The sequence below is a fragment of the Channa argus genome, unplaced genomic scaffold (assembly GCF_033026475.1).
Source record: "Channa argus isolate prfri unplaced genomic scaffold, Channa argus male v1.0 Contig037, whole genome shotgun sequence".
NCBI classification, from domain to species: Eukaryota; Metazoa; Chordata; class Actinopteri; order Anabantiformes; family Channidae; genus Channa; species Channa argus.
In genome coordinates this window covers 200,928-226,272 of record NW_027125256.1, presented here as the reverse complement: position 1 = coordinate 226,272, position 25,345 = coordinate 200,928, and the positions used below count along the sequence as shown (strand labels likewise).

The 25,345-nt window shown below is 42.8% G+C and overlaps 15 non-coding genes across 15 annotated transcripts; 7 read left to right on the top strand and 8 right to left on the bottom strand.

Moving 5' to 3' along the window:
- Positions 1-3,250: 3,250 nt before the first annotated feature.
- trnar-ccu (transfer RNA arginine (anticodon CCU)) lies at positions 3,251-3,323 on the bottom strand. Its single transcript has one exon. It is a non-coding gene; the product is annotated as a tRNA-Arg (tRNA).
- A 1,140-nt stretch (positions 3,324-4,463) lies between these two features.
- trnar-ccu (transfer RNA arginine (anticodon CCU)) lies at positions 4,464-4,536 on the bottom strand. The gene has a single exon. It is a non-coding gene; the product is annotated as a tRNA-Arg (tRNA).
- A 1,919-nt stretch (positions 4,537-6,455) lies between these two features.
- On the bottom strand, positions 6,456-6,528 carry trnar-ccu (transfer RNA arginine (anticodon CCU)). The gene has a single exon. It is a non-coding gene; the product is annotated as a tRNA-Arg (tRNA).
- A 4,981-nt stretch (positions 6,529-11,509) lies between these two features.
- trnar-ccu (transfer RNA arginine (anticodon CCU)) lies at positions 11,510-11,582 on the bottom strand. Its single transcript has one exon. It is a non-coding gene; the product is annotated as a tRNA-Arg (tRNA).
- Positions 11,583-13,989: 2,407 nt separating this feature from the next.
- On the top strand, positions 13,990-14,071 carry trnac-gca (transfer RNA cysteine (anticodon GCA)). Its single transcript has one exon. It is a non-coding gene; the product is annotated as a tRNA-Cys (tRNA).
- A 703-nt stretch (positions 14,072-14,774) lies between these two features.
- On the bottom strand, positions 14,775-14,847 carry trnaa-agc (transfer RNA alanine (anticodon AGC)). Its single transcript has one exon. It is a non-coding gene; the product is annotated as a tRNA-Ala (tRNA).
- An 844-nt stretch (positions 14,848-15,691) lies between these two features.
- Positions 15,692-15,773, top strand: trnas-gcu (transfer RNA serine (anticodon GCU)). Its single transcript has one exon. It is a non-coding gene; the product is annotated as a tRNA-Ser (tRNA).
- Positions 15,774-16,465: 692 nt separating this feature from the next.
- On the bottom strand, positions 16,466-16,538 carry trnaa-agc (transfer RNA alanine (anticodon AGC)). Its single transcript has one exon. It is a non-coding gene; the product is annotated as a tRNA-Ala (tRNA).
- Positions 16,539-17,383: 845 nt separating this feature from the next.
- trnas-gcu (transfer RNA serine (anticodon GCU)) lies at positions 17,384-17,465 on the top strand. Its single transcript has one exon. It is a non-coding gene; the product is annotated as a tRNA-Ser (tRNA).
- A 703-nt stretch (positions 17,466-18,168) lies between these two features.
- Positions 18,169-18,241, bottom strand: trnaa-agc (transfer RNA alanine (anticodon AGC)). Its single transcript has one exon. It is a non-coding gene; the product is annotated as a tRNA-Ala (tRNA).
- An 844-nt stretch (positions 18,242-19,085) lies between these two features.
- trnas-gcu (transfer RNA serine (anticodon GCU)) lies at positions 19,086-19,167 on the top strand. The gene has a single exon. It is a non-coding gene; the product is annotated as a tRNA-Ser (tRNA).
- A 1,620-nt stretch (positions 19,168-20,787) lies between these two features.
- Positions 20,788-20,869, top strand: trnas-gcu (transfer RNA serine (anticodon GCU)). Its single transcript has one exon. It is a non-coding gene; the product is annotated as a tRNA-Ser (tRNA).
- A 1,620-nt stretch (positions 20,870-22,489) lies between these two features.
- On the top strand, positions 22,490-22,571 carry trnas-gcu (transfer RNA serine (anticodon GCU)). The gene has a single exon. It is a non-coding gene; the product is annotated as a tRNA-Ser (tRNA).
- A 703-nt stretch (positions 22,572-23,274) lies between these two features.
- trnaa-agc (transfer RNA alanine (anticodon AGC)) lies at positions 23,275-23,347 on the bottom strand. The gene has a single exon. It is a non-coding gene; the product is annotated as a tRNA-Ala (tRNA).
- An 844-nt stretch (positions 23,348-24,191) lies between these two features.
- On the top strand, positions 24,192-24,273 carry trnas-gcu (transfer RNA serine (anticodon GCU)). Its single transcript has one exon. It is a non-coding gene; the product is annotated as a tRNA-Ser (tRNA).
- Positions 24,274-25,345: the final 1,072 nt, after the last annotated feature.

Genomic DNA, 25,345 nt, shown 5'->3' with positions numbered 1-25,345 from the left:
GCTTAAAACTTTCCTTTTTGATAAAGCTTATAGTTAAAAATCCTCACTCAACGCCAGTGCCTTATCCATTAGGCCACTGGGGCATCTCAAACACCTTTACTCATCAGTTCTTCCACCAAACAGTTGCTTCCTAGACAGAGCATAATGTGAGACATGCCATGTTGGCTTTGGGTAACACAATAATGGCCCCAAATGCAGTAGATATAATGAGTAGAAGGGAAATTTTTAAAAGTGCAAAGAAAAAGATGTGAAACACGTAGAAACTAGATTGCCATGCTGATATGAAACTGGCATTGTACCCCAGATTGGACTCGAACCCTTTGGGTAGCACAATAATGACAATAAAAGCAGTTAGTATAGTAAGATGGAGGAAAGCATTTGAAAGAGCAGAGAAAAGAATGTGAAATATATAAAAATTGCATTCCCAAGCTGATATGCATCTGGAATTGTACAGTAGGTGAATATGTACTTTCTGTATCTGGTTCACTTTACTAAAAGGTTGTAAAGGCCCTAAGTCAGCTTACAAAACACAGTTAGCAGAAGATGGTTTCGATCCATCGACCTCTGGGTTATGGGCCCAGCACGCTTCCGCTGCGCCACTCTGCTGTCAACCACCCCAGATGGGACTCTAACCCTTTGGGTAACACAATAATGACAATAAAAGCAGTTAGTATAGTAAGATGGAGGAAAGCATTTGAAAGAGCAGAGAAAAGAATGTGAAATATACAAAAATTGCATTCCCAAGCTGATATGCATCTGGAATTGTACAGTAGGTGAATATGTACTTTCTGTATCTGGTTCACTTTACTAAAAGGTTGTAAAGGCCCTAAGTCAGCTTACAAAACACAGTTAGCAGAGGATGGTTTCGATCCATCGACCTCTGGGTTATGGGCCCAGCACGCTTCCGCTGCGCCACTCTGCTTTGAACCACACCAGATTGGACTCGAACCCTTTGGGTAATACAACTGCTCATACTGAACCAAAACCCAAAACTTTCAAATGTGGATTATTAAATATCAGATCTCTCTCTTCTAAATCTTTGTTAGTAAATGACTTGATAAATGATCATCAAATTGGTTTATTTTGTCTCACTGAAACGTGGTTGCAGCAGGAAGAATATGTCAGTTTAAATGAGTCAACCCCCCAAAGTCATATTAATTATCATGTTCCTAGATGCACAGGCCGAGGTGGAGGAGTAGCAGCAATATTTCACTCTAGCTTATCAATAATTCCTAGACCTAAACATAGTTATACCTCATTTGAGAGTCTTACTCTTAGCCTTTCACACCCAAACTGGAAAACTCAAAAACCACTATTATTTGTTATCGTGTACCGTCCTCCAGTCCCTTATTCAGAGTTTTTGATTGAATTTTCTGATTTTCTATCTGATTTAGTGCTTAGTACAGATAAAGTCATTATAGTGGGTGACTTTAACATTCATGTAGATGCTGACAGTAACTGTCTGAGCACTGCGTTTAATTCATTATTAGATTCAATTGGTTTTTCCCAAAATGTAAATAAACCCACTCATTGTTTTAGTCACACGTTAGACCTTGTCCTTACATATGGCATTGAAACTGATAATTTAATAGTATTTCCTCATAATTCTCTTCTGTCTGACCATTTTCTAATAACATTTGAATTTACAATAACGGACTATACAGCAGTTAGGAAAAAATTCCACTACAGCAGATGTTTATCTGAAAATGCTGTGAATACATTTAAAGAAATTATTTCTTCATCTTTTTCACCACCATGTGTCAATACTATGGTGAGTAGCCATCTTACTCCTGTGCAAATTGATTATTTAGTTGACGATTCTGCCGCCTCACTGCATACTAGATACAGTTGCCCCTTTGAAATAGAAGGCAGTGAATCAGAGGAGCCGACCTCCATGGTACAATTCACAAATGCACAGCTTAAAGCAGACAACACGAAAGTTAGAGAGGAAGTGGCGTTCCACTAATTTAGAAGAATCCCGGTTAGCCTGGATAAACAGTTTAAAAACATACAAAAAAGCTCTCCGTGATGCCAGAACAGCATATTATTCCGCATTAATAGAGGAAAACAAGAACAACCCCCGGTTTCTGTTCAGCACTGTAGCCAGGCTGACTAAGAGCCATAGTTCTGTTGAGCCTAGTATTCCCTTAACTTTGAGCAGCAATGACTTTATGACTTTCTTTACTAGTAAAATTGTAGCCATTAGGGAAAAGATTCACCAGATCCTCCCTACAAATATTACGGCTAGATCTTCATGTACAACAGCTATAGAATCCTCAATAAGGCCCCAATCCATCTTAGACTGCTTTTCACCCATAGATCTCACTGAGCTAAGTTCAACTACCGCCTCCTCAAAACTAACAACATGTCTTTTAGACCCTGTTCCAACCAAATTGCTTAAAGATGTTCTACCTTTAAAAGCTCTTAATGGTCAAGCTCCATCATATTTAAAAGATCTCATAGTCCTGTATCGCCCAATTAGACCACTTCGATCCCAAAATACTGGCCTACTTGTGGTTCCCAGAGTTTGCAAAAGTAGAATGGGAGGCAGAGCCTTTAGCTATCAAGCTCCTCTCCTGTGGAACCAGCTTCCAATCCAAATTCGGGCAGCAGACACCCTCTCTACTTTTAAGACTAGGCTTAAAACTTTCCTTTTTGATACAGCTTATAGTTAAAAATCCTCACTCAACGCCAGTGCCTTATCCATTAGGCCACTGGGGCATCTCAAACACCTTTACTCATCAGTTCTTCCACCAAACAGTTGCTTCCTAGACAGAGCATAATGTGAGACATGCCATGTTGGCTTTGGGTAACACAATAATGGCCCCAAATGCAGTAGATATAGTGAGTAGAAGGGAAATTTTTAAAAGTGCAAAGAAAAAGATGTGAAACACGTAGAAACTAGATTGCCATGCTGATATGAAACTGGCATTGTACCCCAGATTGGACTCGAACCCTTTGGGTAACACAATAATGACAATAAAAGCAGTTAGTATAGTAAGATGGAGGAAAGCATTTGAAAGAGCAGAGAAAAGAATGTGAAATATACAAAAATTGCATTCCCAAGCTGATATGCATCTGGAATATTACAGTAGGTGAATATGTACTTTCAGTATCTGGATCACTTTACTTAAAGGTTGTAAAGGACCTAAGTCAGCTTACAAAACACAGTTAGCAAAGGATGGTTTCAATCTATTGACCTCTGGGTTATGGGCCCAGCACGCTTCTGCTGCGCCACTCTGCTGTCAACCACCCCAGATGGGACTCAAACCCACAATCCCTGGCTTAGGAGGCCAGTGCCTTATCCATTAGGCCACTGGGGCATCACAAACACCTTTACTCCTCAGTTCTTCCAACTAACAGTTGCTTCCTATACAGAGCATAATGTGAGACATGCCATGTTGGCTTTGGGTAACACAATAATGGCCCCAAATGCAGTAGATATAGTGAGTAGAAGGGAAAAGATGTGAAATACGTAGAAACTAGATTGCCATGCTGAGATGAAACTGGCATTGTACACCAGATTGGACTCGAACCCTTTGGGTAACACAATAATCACAATAAAAGCAGTTAGTATAGTAAGATGGACAAAAGCATTTGAAAGAGCAGAGAAAGGAATTTGAAATATACAAAAATTGCATTCCCAAGCTGATATGCATCTGGAATTGTATAGTAGGTGAATATGTACTTTCTGTATCTGGTTCACTTTACTAAGATGTTGTAAAGGCCCTAAATCACTTTACAAAACACAGTTAGCAGAGGATGGATTCGATCCATCGACCTCTGGGTTATGGGCCCAGCACGCTTCTGCTGCGCCACTCTGCTTTCAATCAAGCCAGATTGGACTCGAACCCTTTGGGTAACACAATAATGACAATAAAAGCAGTTAGTATAGTAAGATTGAGGAAAGCATTTGAAAGAGCAGAGAAAAGAATGTGAAATATACAAAAATTGCATTCCCAAGCTGATATGCATCTGGAATTGTACAGTAGGTGAATATGTACATTCTGTATCTGGTTCACTTTACTAAAAAGTTGTAAAGGCCCTAAGTCAGCTTACAAAACACAGTTAGCAGAGGATGGTTTTGATCCATCGACCTCTGGGTTATGGGCCCAGCATGCTTCCGCTGCGCCACTCTGCTGTCAACCACCCCAGATGGGACTCGAACCCTTTGGGTAACACAATAATGACAATAAAAGCAGTTAGTATAGTAAGATGGAGGAAAGCATTTGAAAGAGCAGAGAAAAGAATTTGAAATATACAAAAATTGCATTCCCAAGCTGATATGCATCTGGAATTGTACAGTAGATGAATATGTACATTCTGTATCTGGTTCATTTTACTAAGACATTGTAAAGGCCCTAAGTCAGCTTACAAAACACAGTTAGCAGAGGATGGTTTCGATCCATCGACCTCTGGGTTATGGGCCCAGCACACTTCCACTGCGCCACTATGCTGTCAACCACCCCAGATGGGACTTGAACCCACAATCCCTGGCTTAGGAGGCCAGTGCCTTATCCATTAGGCCACTGGGGCATCTCAAACACCTTTACTCATCAGTTCTTCCACCAAACAGTTGCTTCCTATACAGAGCATAATGTGAGACATGCCATGTTGGCTTTGGGTAACACAATAATGGCCCCATATGCAGTAGATATAGTGAGTTCAATTCAATTCAACTTTATTTATATAGTGCCAATTCACAACAAAGTCATCTCAGGGCACTTTACAGAATAAAGTCAAGATTATAAAGATATATAAAGAGAACCCAACAATTCCCCCTGGAGCAAGCCATAGGCAACAGTGGAGAGGAAAAACTCCCTTTAACGGAAGAAACCTCCAGCAGAACCAGGCTCAGGGTGGACGGCCATCTGCCTCGACCGGTTGGGGTGAGTGGAAAGGGGAGAGGGAAAAGAACAGAGCAACAAAAAGCAACAACAAAACACTCGGCAGATTGGTAGGACCAGTAGCTTCACGCTGGAAGACACACAGCTTCAAAGCCGGGGGACACCTGCAGAAAGGGACAGAGAGAAGGGGACAGAGGAGGACAAAGACAACTACGGGAGAGAACACACAGAGTTAATGACATACAGTGGTGACAATTGCGGGATGAGAGGAGAGGAGAGATGGTCAAGAGGAGGAAAGGAGCTCAGTGCATTGGGGGGTGGGTCCCCCAGCAGTCTAAGCCTATGGCAGCATAACTATAACTAACTATATGCTTTATTAAAAAGGAAGGTTTTAAGCCTAGACTTAAAAGTAGAGAGGCTGTCTGCTTCCCGAATCTGAACTGGGAGCTGGTTCCACAAGAGAGGAGCTTGATAGCTAAAGGCTCTACCTCCCATTCTACTTTTGGAAATTCTGGGAACCACAAGTAGGCCTGCATTCTGAGAGCGAAGTGGTCTACTGGGATGATATGGTGCTATGAGGTCTTCTAAATATGATGGAGCCTGACCATTCAGAGCTTTATATGTAAGAAGCAGGGTTTCAAATTCTATTCTACATTTAATTGGAAGCCAATGGAGAGAAGCTAGTGAAGGTGAAATATGATCTCTCTTGCTAGTTCCAGTCAGCACTCTTGCTGCAGCATTTTGGATTAATTGCAGGCTCTTTAGGGAGTTACTGGGGCATCCTGAAAGTAGGGAATTACAGTAGTCCAACCTAGAGGTAACAAATGCATGGACCAGTTTTTCGGCATCACTTTGAGACAGGATGCTCCTAATTTTGGCAATGTTCCGTAGGTGGAAGAAGGCTGTTCTAGAGATTTGTTTTATATGTGAGTTAAAGGACAGATCCTGATCAAACATAACTCCAAGGTTCCTTGCAGTAGTACTGGAGGCCAGGCTTATGCCATCTAGTGTAACAATATGGTTGGACATCATATCTCTGAGATTTTTGGGCCCAAATACTATGAATTCAGTTTTGTCTGAGTTTAAAAGTAAAAAATTGTGGGACATCCAGGCCTTTATGTCTTGTAGGCATGCTTGAAGCTTTATTAACTGATTATTTTCATCTGGTTCCATAGATAAATATAGCTGGGTATCATCAGCATAACAGTGGAAGGGATATTTTTAAAAGTGCAAAGAAAAAGATGTGAAACACGTAGAAACTAGATTGCCATGCTGATATGAAACTGGCATTGTACCCCAGATTGGACTCGAACCCTTTGTGTAACACAATAATGACAATAAAAGCAGTTAGCATAGTAAGATGGAGGAAAGCATTTGAAAGAGCAGAGTAAAGAATGTGAAATATACAAAAATTGCATTCCCAAGCTGATATGCATCTGGAATTGTATAGTAGATGAATATGTACTGTCTGTATCTGGTTCATTTTACTAAGACATTGTAAAGGCCCTAAATCACCTTACAAAACACAGTTAGCAGAGGATGGTTTCGATTCATCGACCTCTGGGTTATGGGCCCAGCACGCTTCCGCTGCGCCACTCTGCTGTCAACCACCCCAGATGGGATTTGAACCCACAATCACTGGCTTAGGAGGCCAGTGCCTTATCCATTAGGCCACTGGGGCATCTCAAACACCTTTACTCATCAGTTCTTCCACCAAACAGTTGCTTCCTATACAGAGCATAATGTGAGACATGCCATGTTGGCTTTGGGTAACACAATAATGGCCCCAAATGCAGTAGATATAGTGAGTAGAAGGGAAATTTTTAAAAGTGCAAAGAAAAAGATGTGAAACACATAGAAACTAGTTTCCAATGCTGATATGAAACTGGCATTGTACCCCAGATTGGACTCGAACCCTTTGGGTAACACAATAATGACAATAAAAGCCGTTAGTATAGTAAGATGGAGGAAAGCATTTGAAAGAGCAGAGAAAAGAATGTGAAATATACAAAAATTGCATTCCCAAGCTCATATGCATCTGGAATTGTACAGTAGGTGAATATGTACTTTCTGTATCTGGTTCAGTTTACTAAAAGGTTGTAAAGGCCCTAAGTCAGCTTACAAAACACAGTTAGCAGAGGATGGTTTCGATCCATCGACCTCTGGGTTATGGGCCCAGCACGCTTCCGCTGCGCCACTCTGCTTTGAACCACACCAGATTGGACTCGAACCCTTTGAATAATACAACTGCTCATACTGAACCAAAACCCAAAACTTTCAAATGTGGATTATTAAATATCAGATCTCTCTCTTCTAAATCTTTGTTAGTAAATGACTTGATAAATGATCATCAAATTGGTTTATTTTGTCTCACTGAAACGTGGTTGCAGCAGGAAGAATATGTCAGTTTAAATGAGTCAACCCTCCAAAGTCATATCAATTATCATGTTCCTAGATTCACAGGCCGAGGTGGAGGAGTAGCAGCAATATTTCACTCTAGCTTATCAATAATTCCTAGACCTAAACATAGTTATACCTCATTTGAGAGTCTTACTCTTAGCCTTTCACACCCAAACTGGAAAACTCAAAAACCACTATTATTTGTTATCGTGTACCGTCCTCCAGTCCCTTATTCAGAGTTTTTGATTGAATTTTCTGATTTTCTATCTGATTTAGTGCTTAGTACAGATAAAGTCATTATAGTGGGTGACTTTAACATTCATGTAGATGCTGACAGTAACTGTCTGAGCACTGCGTTTAATTCATTATTAGATTCAATTGGTTTTTCCCAAAATGTAAATAAACCCACTCATTGTTTTAGTCACACGTTAGACCTTGTCCTTACATATGGCATTGAAACTGATAATTTAATAGTATTTCCTCATAATTCTCTTCTGTCTGACCATTTTCTAATAACATTTGAATTTACAATAACGAAAAAATTCCACTACAGCAGATGTTTATCTGAAAATGCTGTGAATACATTTAAAGAAATTATTTCTTCATCTTTTTCACCACCATGTGTCAATACTATGGTGAGTAGCCATCTTACTCCTGTGCAAATTGATTATTTAGTTGACGATTCTGCCGCCTCACTGCGTAGGATACTAGATACAGTTGCCCCTTTGAAATAGAAGGCAGTGAATCAGAGGAGCCGACCTCCATGGTACAATTCACAAATGCACAGCTTAAAGCAGGCAACACGAAAGTTAGAGAGGAAGTGGCGTTCCACTAATTTAGAAGAATCCCGGTTAGCCTGGAAAAACAGTTTAAAAACATACAAAAAAGCTCTCCGTGATGCCAGAACAGCATATTATTCCGCATTAATAGAGGAAAACAAGAACAACCCCCGGTTTCTGTTCAGCACTGTAGCCATGCTGACTAAGAGCCATAGTTCTGTTGAGCCTAGTATTCCCTTAACTTTGAGCAGCAATGACTTAATGACTTTCTTTACTAGTAAAATTGTAGCCATTAGGGAAAAGATTCACCAGATCCTCCCTACAAATATTACGGCTAGATCTTCATGTACAACAGCTATAGAATCCTCAATAAGGCCCCAATCCATCTTAGACTGCTTTTCACCCATAGATCTCACTGAGCTAAGTTCAACTACCGCCTCCTCAAAACTAACAACATGTCTTTTAGACCCTGTTCCAACCAAATTGCTTAAAGATGTTCTACCTTTAATAGACACTTTCATATTAGATTTGATTAACCTATCTTTAGAAACTGGCTATGTACCAAAGGCCTATAAAGTTGCTGTAATCAAAACATTACTTAAAAAACCTTGTCTTGATCCAGGTGATTTAGCCAACTATAGACCAATATCAAATCTCCCGTTTATTTCTAAAATCCTTGAAAAAGTAGTTGCAAAACAATTATGTGATCACCTTTACAGGAATAATTTGTATGAAGACTTTCAGTCAGGATTTAGAGCTCATCACAGTACAGAAACAGCACTGGTAAAAGTCTCCAATGATCTTCTCCTGGCTTCAGATAATGGACTTGTGTCTGTACTCGTCTTACTAGACCTTAGTGCCGCATTTGACACCATTGACCACAACATTTTATTACAGAGACTAGAACATGGATTTGGGATTAAAGGAACCACATTACATTGGTTTAAATCTTATCTGTCAGACAGATTCCAACTTGTTCATGTTAATGATGACTCTTCTTTATGCACCAAAGTCAGCTATGGAGTTCCACAGGGCTCTGTGTTAGGACCAATACTTTTTAATCTCTACATGTCACCTTTAGGCAAAATCATTAGGAAACATTCCATAAACTTCCACTGATATGCAGATGATACCCAGCTCTATTTATCTGTGAAACCAGAAGATACTAACCAATTAGTCAAATTTGAAGCATGTCTAAAAGACATAAAGAACTGGATGTCCTACAATTTCCTACTTCTAAATTCAGACAAAACTGAAATCATCCTCTTTGGGCCTAAAAACATGAGAAATATGCTGTCTAACAATATAGTTACTCTAGATGACATAACTTTGGCCTCTAGTACTACGGTGAGGAACCTTGGAGTTATCTTTGACCAAGATTTGGCGTTTACGTCACATAAAAGACAAATGTCTAGAACAGCCTTCTTCCACCTACGGAACATTGCTAAAATTAGAAGCATCCTGTCTCAAAGTGATGCCGAAAAACTGGTCCATGCATTTGTTACTTCTAGGTTGGACTACTGTAATTCCCTACTTCTGGGGTGTCCTAATAACTCTCTAAAAAGCCTTCAATTAATCCAAAATGCTGCAGCAAGAGTGCTGACTGGATTAGGAAAGAGAGATCATATTTCACCTTCACTAGCTTCTCTTCATTGGCTTCCCATAAAATCTAGAATAGAGTTCAAAACCCTCCTCCTTACATACAAAGCTCTTAATGGTCAAGCTCCATCATATTTAAAAGATCTCATAGTCCTGTATCGCCCAATTAGACCACTTCGATCCCAAAATACTGGCCTACTTGTGGTTCCCAGAGTTTGCAAAAGTAGAATGGGAGGCAGAGCCTTTAGCTATCAAGCTCCTCTCCTGTGGAACCAGCTTCCAATCCAAATTCGGGGAGCAGACACCCTCTCTACTTTTAAGACTAGGCTTAAAACTTTCCTTTTTGATAAAGCTTATAGTTAAAAATCCTCACTCAACGCCAGTGCCTTATCCATTAGGCCACTGGGGCATCTCAAACACCTTTACTCATCAGTTCTTCCACCAAACAGTTGCTTCCTAGACAGAGCATAATGTGAGACATGCCATGTTGGCTTTGGGTAACACAATAATGGCCCCAAATGCAGTAGATAAAGTGAGTAGAAGGGAAATTTTTAAAAGTGCAAAGAAAAAGATGTGAAACACGTAGAAACTAGATTGCCATGCTGATATGAAACTGGCATTGTACCCCAGATTGGACTCGAACCCTTTGGGTAGCACAATAATGACAATAAAAGCAGTTAGTATAGTAAGATGGAGGAAAGCATTTGAAAGAGCAGAGAAAAGAATGTGAAATATACAATAATTGCATTCCCAAGCTGATATGCATCTGGAATTGTATAGTAGGTGAATATGTACTTTCTGTATCTGGTTCACTTTACTAAGAGGTTGTAAAGGCCCTAAGTCAGCTTACAAAACACAGTTAGCAGAGGATGGTTTTGATCCATCGACCTCTGGGTTATGGGCCCAGCACGCTTCCGCTGCGCCACTCTGCTGTCAACCACCCCAGATGGTACTCGAACCCTTTGGGTAACACAATAATGACAATAAAAGCAGTTAGTATAGTAAGATGGAGGAAAGCATTTGAAAGAGCAGAGAAAAGAATGTGAAATATACAAAAATTGCATTCCCAAGCTGATATGCATCTGGAATTGTACAGTAGGTGAATATGTACTGTCTGTATCTGGTTCATTTTACTAAGACGTTGTAAAGACCCTATATCACCTTACAAAACACAGTTAGCAGAGGATGGTTTCGATCCATCGACCTCTGGGTTATGGGCCCAGCACGCTTCCGCTGCACCACTCTGCTTTAAACCACACCAGATTGGACTCGAACCCTTTGGGTAATACAATAATGACAATAAAAGCAGTTAGTATAGTAAGATGGAGGAAAGCATTTGAAAGAGCAGAGAAAAGAATGTGAAATATACAAAAATTGCATTCCCAAGCCGATATGCATTTGGAATTGTACAGTAGGTGAATATGTACATTCTGTATCTGGTTCACTTTACTAAAAAGTTGTAAAGGCCCTAAGTCAGCTTACAAAACACAGTTAGCAGAGGATGGTTTCGATCCATCGACCTCTGGGTTATGGGCCCAGCACGCTTCCGCTGCGCCACTCTGCTTTCAACCACGCCAGATTGGATTCGAACCCTTTGGGTAATACAATAATGACAATAAAAGCAGTTAGTTTAGTAAGATGGAGGAAAACATTTGAAAGAGCAGAGAAAAGAATGTGAAATATCCAAAAATTGCATTCCCAAGCTGATATGCATCTGGAATTGTACAGTAGGTGAATATGTACATTCTGTATCTGGTTCACTTTACTAAAAAGTTGTAAAGGCCCTAAGTCAGCTTACAAAACAGTTAGCAGAGGATGGTTTCGATCCATCGACCTCTGGGTTATGGGCCCAGCACGCTTCCGCTGCGCCACTATGCTGTCAACCACCCCAGATGGGACTTGAACCCACAATCCCTGGCTTAGGAGGCCAGTGCCTTATCCATTAGGCCACTGGGGCATCTCAAACACCTTTACTCATCAGTTCTTCCACCAAACAGTTGCTTCCTATACAGAGCATAATGTGAGACATGCCATGTTGGCTTTGGGTAACACAATAATGGCCCCATATGCAGTAGATATAGTGAGTTCAATTTAATTCAACTTTATTTATATAGTGCCAATTCACAACAAAGTCATCTCAGGGCACTTTACAGAATAAAGTCAAGATTATAAAGATATATAAAGAGAACCCAACAATTCCCCCTGGAGCAAGCCATAGGCAACAGTGGAGAGGAAAAACTCCCTTTAACGGAAGAAACCTCCAGCAGAACCAGGCTCAGGGTGGACGGCCATCTGCCTCGACCGGTTGGGGTGAGTGGAAAGGGGAGAGGGAAAAGAACAGAGCAACAAAAAGCAACAACAAAACATTGGGCAGTTTGGTAGGACCAGTAGCTTCACGCTGGAAGACACACAGCTTCAAAGCCGGGGGACACCTGCAGAAAGAGACAGAGAGAAGGGGACAGAGGAGGACAAAGACAACTACGGGAGAGAACACACAGAGTTAATGACATACAGTGGTGACAATTGCGGGATGAGAGGAGAGGAGAGATGGTCAAGAGGAGGAAAGGAGCTCAGTGCATTGGGGGGTGGGTCCCCCAGCAGTCTAAGCCTATGGCAGCATAACTATAACTAACTATATGCTTTATTAAAAAGGAAGGTTTTAAGCCTAGACTTAAAAGTAGAGAGGCTGTCTGCTTCCCAAATCTGAACTGGGAGCTGGTTCCACAAGAGAGGAGCTTGATAGCTAAAGGCTCTACCTCCCATTCTACTTTTGGAAATTCTGGGAACCACAAGTAGGCCTGCATTCTGAGAGCGAAGTGGTCTACTGGGATGATATGGTGCTATGAGGTCTTCTAAATATGATGGAGCCTGACCATTCAGAGCTTTATATGTAAGAAGCAGGGTTTCAAATTCTATTCTACATTTAATTGGAAGCCAATGGAGAGAAGCTAGTGAAGGTGAAATATGATCTCTCTTGCTAGTTCCAGTCAGCACTCTTGCTGCAGCATTTTGGATTAATTGCAGGCTCTTTAGGGAGTTACTGGGGCATCCTGAAATTAGGGAATTACAGTAGTCCAACCTAGAGGTAACAAATGCATGGACCAGTTTTTCGGCATCACTTTGAGACAGGATGCTCCTAATTTTGGCAATGTTCCATAGGTGGAAGAAGGCTGTTCTAGAGATTTGTTTTATATGTGAGTTAAAGGACAGATCCTGATCAAACATAACTCCAAGGTTCCTTGCAGTAGTACTGGAGGCCAGGCTTATGCCATCTAGTGTAACAATATGGTTGGACATAATATCTCTGAGATTTTTGGGCCCAAATACTATGAATTCAGTTTTGTCTGAGTTTAAAAGTAAAAAATTGTGGGACATCCAGGCCTTTATGTCTTGTAGGCATGCTTGAAGCTTTATTAACTGATTATTTTCATCTGGTTCCATAGATAAATATAGCTGGGTATCATCAGCATAACAGTGGAAGGGATATTTTTAAAAGTGCAAAGAAAAAGATGTGAAACACGTAGAAACTAGATTGCCATGCTGATATGAAACTGGCATTGTACCCCAGATTGGACTCGAACCCTTTGGGTAACACAATAATGACAATAAAAGCAGTTAGTATAGTAAGATGGAGGACAGCATTTGAAAGAGCAGAGAAAGGAATGTGAAATATACAAATATTGCATTCCCAAGCTGATATGCATCTGGAATTGTACAGTAGGTGAATATGTACTTTCTGTATCTGGTTCACTTTACTAAAAGGTTGTAAAGGCCCTAAGACAGCTTACAAAACACAGTTAGCAGAGGATGGTTTCGAACCATCGACCTCTGGGTTATGGGCCCAGCACGCTTCCGCTGCAGCACTCTGCTTTGAACCACACCAGATTGGACTCGAACCCTTTGGGTAACACAATAATGACAATAAAAGCAGTTAGTATAGTAAAATGGAGGAAAGCATTTGAAAGAGCAGAGAAAAGAATGTGAAATATACAAAAATTGCATTTCCAAGCTGATATGCATCTGGAATTGTACAGTAGATGAATTCCAGGAAATCAGCAATTTCTGAAATGGCTGATCGCCCCCACTGATACTCGGTTGGAACTTCAGCAGAACGTTTTGACTGTGTGTACAAGCCTAAATGCATTGACTGGCTGCCATGTGTTTAGCTGATCAGACGGCAAACTGGTCGCCATTTTAGCTGTACTGCTGACAGGCAATTTCCCATTCTAATTGATTGTGATCTGCACATGTGGGATATGGAGGCTGAAACTCTAGGTGTTCTTATTAAACCCTGCGAGGTGACATAGAAATCCTGTAGGTCTGTCTTTGCTGATCAAAGTCTCGTCGCCCTTCCTTGCTTAATTGATGAGGTGGCCGAGTGGTTAAGGCGATGGACTGCAAATCCATTGTGCTCTGCACGCGTGGGTTCGAATCCCATCCTCGTCGCATGTCAGATTAAAGTGTTTTTAGACAAACACAGATAAAACCTTCTGCTGGACTTACAACATCCAATGGTAAACCAAATACTGTTTTGTGCAGAGAACTCGAGTGTGAAAGTTGATGCAGAAATCAGACTGTTACCATGTGAGTGCAGGTGATTAAGCTCACTGGACAAGCAGCTTTGGAAGAGCTTCCTTGATAGGCTGCAGATAGGCTGTATAATAAGGTGTGTATTCCATGCTGCTCTGCCCACCGGGGCTACAAAACATTTGGTTCTGGTGTCACATTAATGTCGTCTAGTGAACAGGACACCACAGATACAAGGCCTGTAGAGAAACATGCAGGCAGAGTCCCCCACAAAACTGCTACTCACTGGATATGTTCTCTTTTCCAACCATTCTCTGTTAACCCTAAATATGGTAGTGTGTAAAAGTTCCAGGAAATCAGCAATTTCTGAAATGGCTGATCGCCCCCACTTATTCTCGGTTGGAACTTCAGCAGAACGTTTTGACTGTGTGTACAAGCCTAAATGTATTGACTGGCTGCCATGTGTTTAGCTGATCAGACGGCAAACTGGTCGCCTTTTTAGCTGTACTGCTGACAGGCAATTTCCCATTCTAATTGATTGTGATCTGCACATGTGGGATATGGAGGCTGAAACTTTTTAACAGTTTCATCCATTTATGGGAAAAAGGAAATCAAACGATTGTGGAGAATGTGGGCATTGATCCCACTACCTCTTGCATGCTAAGCAAGCGCTCTACCATTTGAGCTAATTCCCCTGAAAGCTTTTTTTCCTCCCTGTGTTCACAGCGTACCGGACAAACTCTCAATATCTACCCCTTATGTCCTCTGTGTTTGTAGATTGTGGAGCCCGAATACTTGACAGTCACGGGCCTTGTTGACAAGGCCAGAAGCAGTCGGAGGGAACAAACAGTTGGTGTGGCATGAGGTTTTGGTGCTAATGGATTGCACCTTTTTGCCAAAGAGAATCTCCAAAGTGTTTAATTGCAGCCTTAGAAGAGTTGGCTACAATCTTCCTTGATAGGCTGCAGTCTGTTCTTGTGCTTGAGTGTAGACACACGGATGGAAATACTGTCAGGATTGACATTCGTCGGCCATCTCAGAAGTGCTTCTTCTTTTCCTTTCGGCTGTTCCCTTTCAGGGGTCGCCACAGCGAATCATGTGCGTCCATCTAACCCTGTCCTCTGCATCCTCTTCACTCATACCAACTAACTTCATGTCCTCCCTTACTACATCCATAAATCTCCGCTTTGGTCTTCCTCTAGACCTCCTGCCTGGCAGCTCCAACCTATGTATCCATCTAAAGATATATTCACAAGCCATCTCAGAAGTGCATCGCCTGTATGATAAAGGATTGCGCGTCACCTTGACGAGGTCAGGGGAGGCATGAGGCATTTGGAGAATGTGGGTATTGATCCCACTACTTCTTGCATACAAAGCTAGTGATTTACCATTTAAGCTAATTCCCTTGCAAAGGTACTTGAATATTAAATTCAGAGAGGAGATATTCTAGGTGTTCTTATTAAACCCTGCGAGGTGACATAGAAATCCTGTAGGTCTGTCTTTGCTGATCAAAGTCTCGTCGCCCTTCCTTGCTTAATTGACGAGGTGGCCGAGTGGTTAAGGCGATGGACTGCTAATCCATTGTGCTCTGCACGCGTGGGTTCGAATCCCATCCTCGTCGCATGTCAGATTAAAGTGCTTTTAAACAAACACAGATAAAACCTTCTGCTGGACTTACAACATCCAATGGTAAACCAAATACTGTTTTGTGCAGAGAACTCGAGTGTGACAGTTGATGCAGAAATCAGACTGTTGACATGTGAGTGCAGGTGATTAAGCTCACTGGACAAGCAGCTTTGGAAGAGCTTCCTTGATAGGCTGTATAATAAGGTATGTATTCCATGCTGCTCTGCCCACCGGGGCTACAAAACATTTGGTTCAGGTGTCACATTAATGTCGTCTAGTGAACAGGACACCACAGATACAAGGCCTGTAGAGAAACATGCAGGCAGAGTCCCCCACAAAACTGCTAGTCACTGGATATGTTCTCTTTTCCAACCATTCTCTGTTAACCCTAAATATGGTAGTGTGTAAAAGTTCCAGGAAATCAGCAATTTCTGAAATGGCTGATTGCCCCCACTGATACTCGGTTGGAACTTCAGCAGAACGTTTTGACTGTGTGTACAAGCCTAAATGCATTGACTGGCTGCCATGTGTTTAGCTGATCAGACGGCAAACTGGTCGCCTTTTTAGCTGTACTGCTGACAGGCAATTTCCCATTCTAATTGATTGTGATCTGCACATGTGGGATATGGAGGCTGAAACTTTTTAACAGTTTCATCCATTTATGGGAAAAAGGAAATCAAACGATTGTGGAGAATGTGGGCATTGATCCCACTACCTCTTGCATGCTAAGCAAGCGCTCTACCATTTGAGCTAATTCCCCTGCAAGCTTTTTTTCCTCCCTGTGTTCACAGCGTACCGGACAAACTCTCAATATCTACCCCTTATGTCCTCTGTGTTTGTAGATTGTGGAGCCCGAATACTTGACAGTCACGGGCCTTGTTGACAAGGCCAGAAGCAGTCGGAGGGAACAAACAGTTGGTGTGGCATGAGGTTTTGGTGCTAATGGATTGCACCTTTTTGCCAAAGAGAATCTCCAAAGTGTTTAATTGCAGCCTTAGAAGAGTTGGCTACAATCTTCCTTGATAGGCTGCAGTCTGTTCTTGTGCTTGAGTGTAGACACACGGATGGAAATACTGTCAGGATTGACATTCGTCGGCCATCTCAGAAGTGCTTCTTCTTTTCCTTTCGGCTGTTCCCTTTCAGGGGTCGCCACAGCGAATCATGTGCGTCCATCTAACCCTGTCCTCTGCATCCTCTTCACTCATACCAACTAACTTCATGTCCTCCCTTACTACATCCATAAATCTCCGCTTTGGTCTTCCTCTAGACCTCCTGCCTGGCAGCTCCAACCTATGTATCCATCTAAAGATATATTCACAAGCCATCTCAGAAGTGCATCGCCTGTATGATAAAGGATTGCGCGTCACCTTGACGAGGTCAGGGGAGGCATGAGGCATTTGGAGAATGTGGGTATTGATCCCACTACTTCTTGCATACAAAGCTAGTGATTTACCATTTAAGCTAATTCCCTTTGCAAAGGTACTTGAATATTAAATTCAGAGAGGAGATATTCTAGGTGTTCTTATTAAACCCTGCGAGGTGACATAGAAATCCTGTAGGTCTGTCTTTGCTGATCAAAGTCTCGTCGCCCTTCCTTGCTTAATTGACGAGGTGGCCGAGTGGTTAAGGCGATGGACTGCTAATCCATTGTGCTCTGCACGCGTGGGTTCGAATCCCATCCTCGTCGCATGTCAGATTAAAGTGCTTTTAGACAAACACAGATAAAACCTTCTGCTGGACTTACAACATCCAATGGTAAACCAAATACTGTTTTGTGCAGAGAACTCGAGTGTGACAGTTGATGCAGAAATCAGACTGTTGACATGTGAGTGCAGGTGATTAAGCTCACTGGACAAGCAGCTTTGGAAGAGCTTCCTTGATAGGCTGCAGATAGGCTGTATAATAAGGTGTGTATTCCATGCTGCTCTGCCCACCGGGGCTACAAAACATTTGGTTCAGGTGTCACATTAATGTCGTCTAGTGAACAGGACACCACAGATACAAGGCCTGTAGAGACACATGCAGGCAGAGTCCCCCACAAAACTGCTACTCAGTGGATATGTTCTCTTTTCCAACCATTCTCTGTTAACCCGAAATATGGTAGTGTGTAAAAGTTCCAGGAAATCAGCAATTTCTGAAATGGCTGATCGCCCCCACTGATACTCGGTTGGAACTTCAGCAGAACGTTTTGACTGTGTGTACAAGCCTAAATGCATTGACTGGCTGCCATGTGTTTAGCTGATCAGACGACAAACTGGTCGCCTTTTTAGCTGTACTGCTGACAGGCAATTTCCCATTCTAATTGATTGTGATCTGCACATGTGGGATATGGAGGCTGAAACTTTTTAACAGTTTCATCCATTTATGGGAAAAAGGAAATCAAACGATTGTGGAGAATGTGGGCATCGATCCCACTACCTCTTGCATGCTAAGCAAGCGCTCTACCATTTGAGCTAATTCCCCTGCAAGCTTTTTTTCCTCCCTGTGTTCACAGCGTACCGGACAAACTCTCAATATCCACCCCTTATGTCCTCTGTGTTTGTAGATTGTGGAGCCCGAATACTTGACAGTCACGGGCCTTGTTGACAAGGCCAGAAGCAGTCGGAGGGAACAAACAGTTGGTGTGGCATGAGGTTTTGGTGCTAATGGAGTGCACCTTTTTGCCAAAGAGAATCTCCAAAGTGTTTAATTGCAGCCTTAGAAGAGTTGGCTACAATCTTCCTTGATAGGCTGCAGTCTGTTCTTGTGCTTGAGTGTAGACACACGGATGGAAATACTGTCAAGATTGACATTCGTCGGCCATCTCAGAAGTGCTTCTTCTTTTCCTTTCGGCTGTTCCCTTTCAGGGGTCGCCACAGCGAATCATGTGCGTCCATCTAACCCTGTCCTCTGCATCCTCTTCACTCATACCAACTAACTTCATGTCCTCTCTTACTACATCCATAAATCTCCGCTTTGGTCTTCCTCTAGACCTCCTGCCTGGCAGCTCCAACCTATGTATCCATCTAAAGATATATTCACAAGCCATCTCAGAAGTGCATCGCCTGTATGATAAAGGATTGCGCGTCACCTTGACGAGGTCAGGGGAGGCATGAGGCATTTGGAGAATGTGGGTATTGATCCCACTACTTCTTGCATACAAAGCTAGTGCTTTACCATTTAAGCTAATTCCCTTGCAAAGGTACTTGAATATTAAATTCAGAGAGGAGATATTCTAGGTGTTCTTATTAAACCCTGCGAGGTGACATAGAAATCCTGTAGGTCTGTCTTTGCTGATCAAAGTCTCGTCGCCCTTCCTTGCTTAATTGACGAGGTGGCCGAGTGGTTAAGGCGATGGACTGCTAATCCATTGTGCTCTGCACGCGTGGGTTCGAATCCCATCCTTGTCGCATGTCAGATTAAAGTGTTTTTAGACAAACACAGATAAAACCTTCTGCTGGACTTACAACATCCAATGGTAAACCAAATACTGTTTTGTGCAGAGAACTCGAGTGTGACAGTTGATGCAGAAATCAGACTGTTGACATGTGAGTGCAGCTGATTAAGCTCACTGGACAAGCAGCTTTGGAAGAGCTTCCTTGATAGGCTGCAGATAGGCTGTATAATAAGGTGTGTATTCCATGCTGCTCTGCCCACCGGGGCTACAAAACATTTGGTTCAGGTGTCACATTAATGTCGTCTAGTGAACAGGACACCACAGATACAAGGCCTGTGGAGACACATGCAGGCAGGGTCCCACACAAAACTGCTACTCAGTGGATATGGTCTCTTTTCCAACCATTCTCTGTTAAACCTAAATTTGGTAGTGTGTAAAAGTTCCAGGAAATCAGCAATTTCTGAAATGGCTGATCGCCCCCACTGATACTCGGTTGGAACTTCAGCAGAACGTTTTGACTGTGTGTACAAGCCTAAATGCATTGACTGGCTGCCATGTGTTTAGCTGATCAGACGGCAAACTGGTCGCCTTTTTAGCTGTACTGCTGACAGGCAATTTCCCATTCTAATTGATTGTGATCTGCACATGTGGGATATGGAGGCTGAAACTTTTTAACAGTTTCATCCATTTATGGGAAAAAGGAAATCAAATGATTGTGGAAAATGTGGGCATCGATCCCACTACCTCTTGCATGCTAAGCAAGCGCTCTACCATTTCAGCTAATTCCCCTGCAAGCTTTTTTTCCTCCCTGTGTTCACAGCGTACCGGACAAACTCTCAATATCCACCCCTTATGTCCTCTGTGTTTGTAGATTGTGGAGCCCGAATACTTGACAGTCACGGGCCTTGTTGACAAGGCCAGAAGCAGTCGGAGGGAACAAACAGTTGGTGTGGCATGAGGTTTTGGTGCTAATGGAGTGCACCTTTTTGCCAAAGAGAATCTCCAAAGTGTTTAATTGCAGCCTTAGAAGAGTTGGCTACAATCTTCCTTGATAGGCTGCAGTCTGTTCTTGTGCTTGAGTGTAGACACACGGATGGAAATACTGTCAAGATTGACATTCGTCGGCCATCTCAGAAGTGCTTCTTCTTTTCCTTTCGGCTGTTCCCTTTCAGGGGTCGCCACAGCGAATCATGTGCGTCCATCTAACCCTGTCCTCTGCATCCTCTTCACTCATACCAACTAACTTCATGTCCTCCCTTACTACATCCATAAATCTCCGCTTTGGTCTTCCTCTAGACCTCCTGCCTGGCAGCTCCAACCTATGTATCCATCTAAAGATATATTCACAAGCCATCTCAGAAGTGCATCGCCTGTATGATAAAGGATTGCGCGTCACCTTGACGAGGTCAGGGGAGGCATGAGGCATTTGGAGAATGTGGGTATTGATCCCACTACTTCTTGCATACAAAGCTAGTGCTTTACCATTTAAGCTAATTCCCTTGCAAAGGTACTTGAATATTAAATTCAGAGAGGAGATATTCTAGGTGTTCTTATTAAACCCTGCGAGGTGACATAGAAATCCTGTAGGTCTGTCTTTGCTGATCAAAGTCTCGTCGCCCTTCCTTGCTTAATTGACGAGGTGGCCGAGTGGTTAAGGCGATGGACTGCTAATCCATTGTGCTCTGCACGTGTGGGTTCGAATCCCATCCTTGTCGCATGTCAGATTAAAGAGTTTTTAGACAAACACAGATAAAACCTTCTGCTGGACTTACAACATCCAATGGTAAACCAAATACTGTTTTGTGCAGAGAACTCGAGTGTGACAGTTGATGCAGAAATCAGACTGTTGACATGTGAGTGCAGGTGATTAAGCTCACTGGACAAGCAGCTTTGGAAGAGCTTCCTTGATAGGCTGCAGATAGGCTGTATAATAAGGTGTGTATTCCATGCTGCTCTGCCCACCGGGGCTACAAAACATTTGGTTCAGGTGTCACATTAATGTCGTCTAGTGAACAGGACACCACAGATACAAGGCCTGTGGAGACACATGCAGGCAGGGTCCCACACAAAACTGCTACTCAGTGGATATGGTCTCTTTTCCAACCATTCTCTGTTAAACCTAAATTTGGTAGTGTGTAAAAGTTCCAGGAAATCAGCAATTTCTGAAATGGCTGATCGCCCCCACTGATACTCGGTTGGAACTTCAGCAGAACGTTTTGACTGTGTGTACAAGCCTTAATGCATTGACTGGCTGCCATGTGTTTAGCTGATCAGACGGCAAACTGGTCGCCTTTTTAGCTGTACTGCTGACAGGCAATTTCCCATTCTAATTGATTGTGATCTGCACATGTGGGATATGGAGGCTGAAACTTTTTAACAGTTTCATCCATTTATGGGAAAAAGGAAATCAAACGATTGTGGAGAATGTGGGCATCGATCCCACTACCTCCTGCATGCTAAGCAAGCACTCTACCATTTCAGCTAATTCCCCTGCAAGCTTTTTTTCCTCCCTGTGTTCACAGCGTACCGGACAAACTCTCAATATCCACCCCTTATGTCCTCTGTGTTTGTAGATTGTGGACCCCGAATACGTGACAGTCACGGACCTTGTTGACAAGGCCAGAAGCAGTCGGAGGGAACAAACAGTTGGTGTGGCATGAGGATTTGGTGCTAATGGAGTGCACCTTTTTGCCAAAGAGAATCTCCAAAGTGTTTAATTGCAGCCTTAGAAGAGTTGGCTACAATCTTCCTTGATAGGCTGCAGTCTGTTCTTGTGCTTGAGTGTAGACACACGGATGGAAATACTGTCAGGATTGACATTCGTCGGCCATCTCAGAAGTGCTTCTTTTTTTCCTTTCGGCTGTTCCCTTTCAGGGATCGCCACAGCGAATCATGTGCCTCCATCTAACCCTGTCCTCTGCATCCTCTTCACTCATACCAACTAACTTCATGTCCTCCCTTACTACATCCATAAATCTCCGCTTTGGTCTTCCTCTAGACCTCCTGCCTGGCAGCTCCAACCTATGTATCCATCTAAAGATATATTCACAAGCCATCTCAGATGTGCATCACCTGTATGATAAAGGATTGCGCGTCACCTTGACGAGGTCAGGGGAGGCATGAGGCATTTGGAGAATGTGTGTATTGATCCCACTACTTCTTTCATACAAAGCTAGTGCTTTACCATTTAAGCTAATTCCCTTGCAAAGGTACTTGGATATTAAATTCAGAGAGGAGATATTCTAGGTGTTCTTATTAAACCCTGCGAGGTGACCTAGAAATCCTGTAGGTCTGTCTTTGCTGATGAAAGTCTCGTCGCCCTTCCTTGCTTAATTGACGAGGTGGCCGAGTGGTTAAGGCGATGGACTGCTAATCCATTGTGCTCTGCACGCGTGGGTTCGAATCACATCCTCGTCGCATGTCAGATTAAAGTGTTTTTAGACAAACGCAGATAAAACCTTCTGCTGGACTTACAACATCCAATGGTAAACCAAATACTGTTTTGTGCAGAGAACTCGAGTGTGACAGTTGATGCAGAAATCAGACTGTTGACATGTGAGTGCAGGTGATTAAGCTCACTGGACAAGCAGCTTTGGAAGAGCTTCCTTGATAGGCTGCAGATAGGCTGTATAATAAGGTGTGTATTCCATGCTGCTCTGCCCACCGGGGCTACAAAACATTTGGTTCTGGTGTCACATTAATGTCGTCTAGTGAACAGGACACCACAGATACAAGGCCTGTAGAGAAACATGCAGGCAGAGTCCCCCACAAAACTGCTACTCACTGGATATGTTCTCTTTTCCAACCATTCTCTGTTAACCCTAAATATGGTAGTGTGTAAAAGTTCCAGGAAATCAGCAATTTCTGAAATGGCTGATTGCCCCCACTGATACTCGGTTGGAACTTCAGCAGAACGTTTTGACTGTGTGTACAAGCCTAAATGCATTGACTGGCTGCCATGTGTTTAGCTGATCAGACGGCAAACTGGTCGCCTTTTTAGCTGTACTGCTGACAGGCAATTTCCCATTCTAATTGATTGTGATCTGCACATGTGGGATATGGAGGCTGAAACTTTTTAACAGTTTCATCCATTTATGGGAAAAAGGAAATCAAACGATTGTGGAGAATGTGGGCATCGATCCCACTACCTCTTGCATGCTAAGCAAGCGCTCTACCATTTGAGCTAATTCCCCTGCAAGCATTTTTTCCTCCCTGTGTTCACAGCGTACCGGACAAACTCTCAATATCCACCCCTTATGTCCTCTGTGTTTGTAGATTGTGGAGCCCGAATACGTGACAGTCACGGACCTTGTTTACAAGGCCAGAAGCAGTCGGAGGAAACAAACAGTTGGTGTGGCATGAGGATTTGGTGCTAATGGAGTGCACCTTTTTGCCAAAGAGAATCTCCAAAGTGTTTAATTGCAGCCTTAGAAGAGTTGGCTACAATCTTCCTTGATAGGCTGCAGTCTGTTCTTGTGCTTGAGTGTAGACACACGGATGGAAATACTGTCAGGATTGACATTCGTCGGCCATCTCAGAAGTGCTTCTTCTTTTCCTTTCGGCTGTTCCCTTTCAGGGGTCGCCACAGCGAATCATGTGCGTCCATCTAACCCTGTCCTCTGCATCCTCTTCACTCATACCAACTAACTTCATGTCCTCCCTTACTACATCCATAAATCTCCGCTTTGGTCTTCCTCTAGACCTCCTGCCTGGCAGCTCCAACCTATGTATCCATCTAAAGATATATTCACAAGCCATCTCAGAAGTGCATCGCCTGTATGATAAAGGATTGCGCGTCACCTTGACGAGGTCAGGGGAGGCATGAGGCATTTGGAGAATGTGGGTATTGATCCCACTACTTCTTGCATACAAAGCTAGTGATTTACCATTTAAGCTAATTCCCTTGCAAAGGTACTTGAATATTAAATTCAGAGAGGAGATATTCTAGGTGTTCTTATTAAACCCTGCGAGGTGACATAGAAATCCTGTAGGTCTGTCTTTGCTGATCAAAGTCTCGTCGCCCTTCCTTGCTTAATTGACGAGGTGGCCGAGTGGTTAAGGCGATGGACTGCTAATCCATTGTGCTCTGCACGCGTGGGTTCGAATCCCATCCTCGTCGCATGTCAGATTAAAGTGTTTTTAGACAAACACAGATAAAACCTTCTGCTGGACTTACAACATCCAATGATAAACCAAATACTGTTTTGTGCAGAGAACTCGAGTGTGACAGTTGATGCAGAAATCAGACTGTTGACATGTGAGTGCAGGTGATTAAGCTCACTGGACAAGCAGCTTTGGAAGAGCTTCCTTGATAGGCTGCAGATAGGCTGTATAATAAGGTGTGTATTCCATGCTGCTCTGCCCACCGGGGCTACAAAACATTTGGTTCAGGTGTCACATTAATGTCGTCTAGTGAACAGGACACCACAGATACAAGGCCTGTAGAGACACATGCAGGCAGAGTCCCCCACAAAACTGCTACTCAGTGGATATGTTCTCTTTTCCAACCATTCTCTGTTAACCCTAAATATGGTAGTGTGTAAAAGTTCCATGAAATCAGCAATTTCTGAAATGGCTGATCGCCCCCACTGATACTCGGTTGGAACTTCAGCAGAACGTTTTGACTGTGTGTACAAGCCTAAATGCATTGACTGGCTGCCATGTGTTTAGCTGATCAGACGACAAACTGGTCGCCTTTTTAGCTGTACTGCTGACAGGCAATTTCCCATTCTAATTGATTGTGATCTGCACATGTGGGATATGGAGGCTGAAACTTTTTAACAGTTTCATCCATTTATGGGAAAAAGGAAATCAAACGATTGTGGAGAATGTGGGCATCGATCCCACTACCTCTTGCATGCTAAGCAAGCGCTCTACCATTTCAGCTAATTCCCCTGCAAGCTTTTGTTCCTCCCTGTGTTCACAGCGTACCGGACAAACTCTCAATATCCACCCCTTATGTCCTCTGTGTTTGTAGATTGTGGAGCCCGAATACTTGACAGTCACGGGCCTTGTTGACAAGGCCAGAAGCAGTCGGAGGGAACAAACAGTTGGTGTGGCATGAGGTTTTGGTGCTAATGGAGTGCACCTTTTTGCCAAAGAGAATCTCCAAAGTGTTTAATTGCAGCCTTAGAAGAGTTGGCTACAATCTTCCTTGATAGGCTGCAGTCTGTTCTTGTGCTTGAGTGTAG